The following is a 6,000-nucleotide window of genomic DNA, read 5'->3' on the forward strand; positions in this document are numbered from 1 at the left end:
TAAATAGGGAATCCTTTCCCCATTTCTTGTTTTTGTCAGGTTTGTCAAAGATCAGATAGTTGTAGATATGCAGTATCATTTCTGAGGGCTCTGTTCTGTTCCATTGATCTATGTCTCTGTTGTGGTACCAGTACCATGCTGTTTTGGTTACTGTAGCCTTGTAGTATAGTTTGAAGTCAGGTAGCATGATGCCTCCAGCTTTGTTCTTTTGGCTTAGGAATGACTTGGCGATGCGGGCTCTTTTTTGGTTCCATATGAACTTTAAAGTAGTTTTTTCCAATTCTGTGAAGAAAGTCATTGGTAGCTTGATAGGGATGGCATTGAATCTATAAATTACCTTGGGCAGTATGGCCATTTTCACCATATTGATTCTTCCAACCCATGAGCATGGAATGTTCTTCCATTTGTTTGTATCCTCTTTTAATTCATTGAGCAGTGGTTTGTAGTTCTCCTTGAAGAGGTCCTTCACATCCCTTGTAAGTTGGATTCCTAGGTATTTTATTCTCTTTGAAGCAATTGTGAATGGGAGTTCACTCATGATTTGGCTCTCTGTTTGTCTGTGATTGGTGTACAAGAATGCTTGTGATTTTTGTACATTGATTTTGTATCCTGAGACTTTGCTGAAGTTGCTAATCAGCTTAAGGAGATTTTGGGCTGAGACAATGGGGCTTTCTAGATATACAATCATGTCATCTGCAAACAGGGACAATTTGACTTCCTCTTTTCCTAATTGAATACCCTTTATTTCCTTCTCCTGCCTCATTGCTCTGGCCAGAACTTCCAGCACTATGTTGAATAGGAGTGGTGAGAGAGGGCATCCCTGTCTTGTGCCAGTTTTCAGAGGGAATGCTTCTAGTTTTTGCCCATTCAGTATGATATTGGCTGTGGGTTTGTTGTAGATAGCTCTTATTATTTTGAGATACATCCCATCAATACCTAATTTATTGAGAGTTTTTAGCATGAAGGGTTGTTGAATTTTGTCAAAGGCCTTTTCTGCATCTATTGAGATAATCATGTGGTTTTTGTCTTTGGTTCTGTTTATATGCTGGATTACATTTATTGATGTGCGTATGTTGAACCAGCCTTGCGTCCCAGGGATGAAGCCCACTTGATCATGGTGTATAAGCTTTTTGATGTGCTGCTGGATTTGGTTTGCCAGTATTTTATTGAGGATTTTTGCATCAATGTTCATCAAGGATATTGGTCTGAAATTCTCTTTTTTGGTTATGTCTCTGCCAGGTTTTGGTATCAGGACGATGCTGGCTTCATAAAATGTGTTAGGGAGGATTCCCTCTTTTTCTATCGATTGGAATAGTTTCAGAAGGAATGGTACCAGTTCCTCCTTGTACCTCTGGTAGAATTCAGCTGTGAATCCATCAGGTCCTGGACTCTTTTTGGTTGGTAAGCTATTGATTATTGCCACAATTTCAGAACCTGTTATTGGTCTATTCAGAGATTCAACTTCTTCCTGATTTAGTCTTGGGAGGGTGTATTTGTCGAGGAATTTATCCATTTCTTCTAGATTTTCTAGTTTATTTGCATAGAGGTGTTTGTAGTATTCTCTGATGGTAGATTGTATTTCTGTGTGATCGGTGGTGATATCCCCTTTTTCATTTTTTATTGTGTCTATTTGATTCTTCTCTCTTTTCTTCTTTATTAGTCTTGCTAGTGGTCTATCAATTTTGTTGATCTTTTCAAAAAACCAGCTCCTGGATTCATTAATTTTTTGAAGGGTTTTTTGTGTCTCTATTTCCTTCAGTTCTGCTCTGATTTTAGTTATTTCTAGCCTTCTGCTAGCTTTTGAATGTGTTTGCTCTTGCTTTTCTAGTTCTTTTAATTGTGATGTTAGGGTGTCAATTTTGGATCTTTCCTGCTTTCTCTTGTGGGCATTTAGTGCTATAAATTTCCCTCTACACACTGCTTTGAACATGTCCCAGAGATTCTGGTATGTTGTGTCTTTGTTCTCGTTGGTTTCAAAGAACATCTTTATTTCTGCCTTCATTTCATTATGTACCCAATAGTCATTCAGGAGCAGGTTGTTCAGTTTCCACGTAGTTGAGCGGTTTTGAGTGAGTTTCTTTTTTTTTTTTTTTTTTTTTTTTGAGACGGAGTCTTGCTCTGTCGCCCTGGCTGGAGTGCAGTGGCGCGATCTCGGCTCACTGCAAGCTCCGCCTCCCGGGTTCACGCCATTCTCCTGCCTCAGCCTCTCCGAGTAGCTGGGACTACAGGCCCCCGCCACTACGCCCGGCTAAGTTTTTTGTATTTTTAGTAGAGACGGGGTTTTCACCGTGGTCTCGATCTCCTGACCTTGTGATCCGCCCGCCTCGGCCTCCCAAAGTGCTGGGATTACAAGCGTGAGCCACCGCACCCGGCCTTAATCCTGAGTTCTAGTTTGATTGCACTGTGGTCTGAGAGACAGTTTGTTATAATTTCTGTTCTTTTACATTTGCTGAGGAGAGCTTTACTTCCAACTATGTGGTCAATTTTGGAATAGGTGTGGTGTGGTGCTGAAAAAAATGTATATTCTGTTGATTTGGGGTGGAGAGTTCTGTAGATGTCTATTAGGTCCACTTTGTGTAGAGCTGAGTTCAATTCCTGGATATCCTTGTTAACTTTCTGCCTCGTTGATCTGTCTAATGTTGACAGTGGGGTGTTAAAATCTCCCATTATTATTGTGTGGGAGTTTAAGTCCCTTTGTAGGTCACTCAGGACTTGCTTTATGAATCTGGGTGCTCCTGTGTTGGGTGCATATATATTTAGGATAGTTAGCTCTTCTTGTTGAATTGATCCCTTTACCATTATGTAATGGCCTTCTTTGTCTCTTTTGATCTTTGTTGGTTTAAAGTCTATTTTATCAGAGACTAGGATTGCAACCCCTGCCTTTTTTTGTTTTCCATTTGCTTGATAGATCTTCCTCCATCCCTTTATTTTGAGTCTATGTGTGTCTCTGCACGTGAGATGGGTTTCCTGAATACAGCACACTGATAGGTCCTGACTCCTTATCCAGTTTGCCAGTCTGTGTCTTTTAATTGGAGCATTTAGCCCATTTACATTTAAAGTTAATATTGTTATGTGTGAATCTGATCCTGTGATTATGATGTTAGTTGGTTATTTTGCTCGTTAGTTGATGCAGTTTCTTCCTAGCCTCGATGGTCTTTACAATTTGGCATGTTTTTGCAGGGGCTGGTACCAGTTGTTCCTTTCCATGTTTAGTGCTTCCTTCAGGAGCTCTTGTAGGGCAGGCCTGGTGGTGACAAAATCACTCAGCATTTGCTTGTCTGTAAAGTATTTTATTTCTCCTTCACTTATGAAGCTTAGTTTGGCGGGATATGAAATTCTGGGTTGAAAATTCTTTTCTTTAAGAATGTTGAATATCGGCCCCCACTCTCTTCTGGCTTGTAGAGTTTCTGCTGAGAGATCAGCTGTTAGTCTGATGGGCTTCCCTTTGTGGGCAACCCGACCTTTCTCTCTGGCTGCCCTTAACATTTTTTCCTTCATTTCAACTTTGGTGAATCTGACAATTATGTGTCTTGGAGTTGCTCTTCTTGAGGAGTATCTTTGTGGTGTTCTGTGTATTTCCTGAATCTGAATGTTGGCCTGCCTTGCTAGATTGGGGAAGTTATCCTGGATAATATCTTGCAGAGTGTTTTCCAACTTGGTTCCATTCTCCCCATCATTTTCAGGTACACCAATCAGACGTAGGTTTGGTCTTTTCACATAGTCCCAAATTTCTTGGAGGCTTTGTTCATTTCTTTTTATTCTTTTTTCTCTAAACTTCCCTTCTCGCTTCATTTCATTCATTTCATCTTCCATCAGCGATACCCTTTCTTCCAGTTGATTGCATCTGCTACTGAGGCTTCTGCAATCTTCACGTAGTTCTCGAAACTTGGCTTTCAGCTCCATCAGCTCCTTTAAGCCCTTCTCTCCATTAGTTATTCTAGTTATCCATTCTTCTAATTTTTTTTCAAAGTTTTTAACTTCTTTGCTATTGTTTTGAATTTCCTCCCGTAGCTCAGAGTAGTTTGATCGTCTGGAGCCTTCTTCTCTCAACTCGTCAAAGTCATCCTCCATCCAGCTTTGTTCCATTGCTGGTGAGGAACTGCGTTCCTTTGGAGGAGGAGAGGTACTCTGCTTTTTAGAGTTTCCAGTTTTTCTGCTCTGTTTTTTCCCCATCTTTATGGTTTTATCTACTTTTTGTCTTTGATGATGGTGATGTACAGATGGGTTTTTGGTGTGGATGTCCTTTCTGTTTGTTAGTTTTCCTTCTACCAGACAGGACCCTCAGCTGCAGGTCTGTTGGAGTTTACTAGAGGTCCACTCCAGACCCTGTTTGGCTGGGTGTCAGCAGCGGTGGCTGCAGAACAGCGGATTTTCGTGAGACCACAAATTCAGCTGTCTGATAGTTCCTCTGGAAGTTTTGTCTCAGAGGAGTACCCAGCCGAGTGAAGTGTCAGTCTGTCCCTACTGGGGGGGTGCCTCCCAGTTAGGCTGCTCAGGGGTGAGGGACCCACTTTAGGAGGCAGTCTTTCCATTCTCAGATCTCCAGCTGCGTGCTGGGAGAACCACTACTCTCTTCAAAGCTGTCAGTCAGACAGGGGCATTTAATTCTGAGGAGCTTCCTGCTGACTTTTTGTTTGTCTGTGCCCTGCCCCCAGAGGTGGAGCCTACAGAGGCAAGCAGGCCTCCTTGAGCTGTGGTGGGCTCCACCCAGTTCGAGCTTCCTGGCTGCTTTGTTTACCTAAGCAAGCCTGGGCAATGGTGGGTGCCCCTCCCCCATCCTCACTGCCGCCTTGCAGCGTGATCTCAGACTGCTGTGCTAGCAACCAGCGAGACTCCGTGGGCTTAGGACCCTCCGAGCCAGGTGCGGGACACAGTCTCCTAGTGTGCCGTTTTCCAGGCCTCAAGCAGAAATGCAGAAATCACCCGTCTTCTGTGTCGCTCAGGCTGGGAGCTGGAGACCCGAGCTGTTCCTTTTCGGCCATCTTGGCTCCACTCCCATCTTGTACTTTCTCTACCCCAGCCCCGGATCTGCTGTTGCTCCAGGGAGCTTTGGTTCCTTTGACTGGTATTTAAAAATCAGTTCTGGGTGCTGGATGTGCCATTGTTCCCAGGTCCTCTTGAGGTTCGTTCTAATTGCCTCCCATCCTTTAATTCTCTTTTTCCAGCAGTCTCTCGTCATCCTCTATACATTTATATTGGATCAGTCTCCTCTATACAAAGCCAGTCTCTGGTTACCACCACCCCAAGCCACAAAGATGTCCCCTCACCCCGTTTGGGCTCTGACACCCCTTGCTGGTCCACTGCTGGCCTCCATCTCCATGGACACTACCTTGCCCAGCCCTACCTGCTGACTCAGAAACCAAGGGTAAGCCCTTGATTTGATCACTACTTAAGGTCATACAGTGTGAGCTGCAGAATCAGCACCATGTGACAGGTGACAGGAGGCTCAGCTGACTTAAGGCTTGGCCACAGAGGAAACAGTGGGCCACCACCTGGACAGGGTAGAACAGCAGAAAGAGGGGAGGCTATGCAGCCAGGCTCATCACACTGTCTTCTGGTCCCCCCGCCCCATCTGCTTTAGAGGGCCCCTGTTGTGGCTCATTGTCAGCCACTCGGTGGGACCCTACCTGTCTCTGATGCCTGCCCAGGGCTTACTCCTCATACACCAACTTAGACCATCTGGAACATACCTACCAAATTTGGTGAAAGTCCATGCAACCATTTTCACAAGCTATGGAAACTCACAGAAACATATTTGTATTCCATAAGTTATTAATAAGCTAAGATTTTACTGGTTTCCATTCTCAACACAAATCTCTCCATAAACACTTGGGCCAGGGGTGATAAAAACACAGGGTACATTATTGGATGAAGCCCCCATAAAGGGAGTATTGTAATACGGCACTCTGCTTTTCCTCATTAAGTCTACGCTGGGAACGTCTTGTGGTTTGCAGTTGTAAAATAGGGCTCATTTGACTTGGAGACCCAGGACCACTTCTG

Source organism: Symphalangus syndactylus, chromosome 7 (genome assembly GCF_028878055.3).
Source record: "Symphalangus syndactylus isolate Jambi chromosome 7, NHGRI_mSymSyn1-v2.1_pri, whole genome shotgun sequence".
Taxonomy (NCBI): domain Eukaryota; kingdom Metazoa; phylum Chordata; class Mammalia; order Primates; family Hylobatidae; genus Symphalangus; species Symphalangus syndactylus.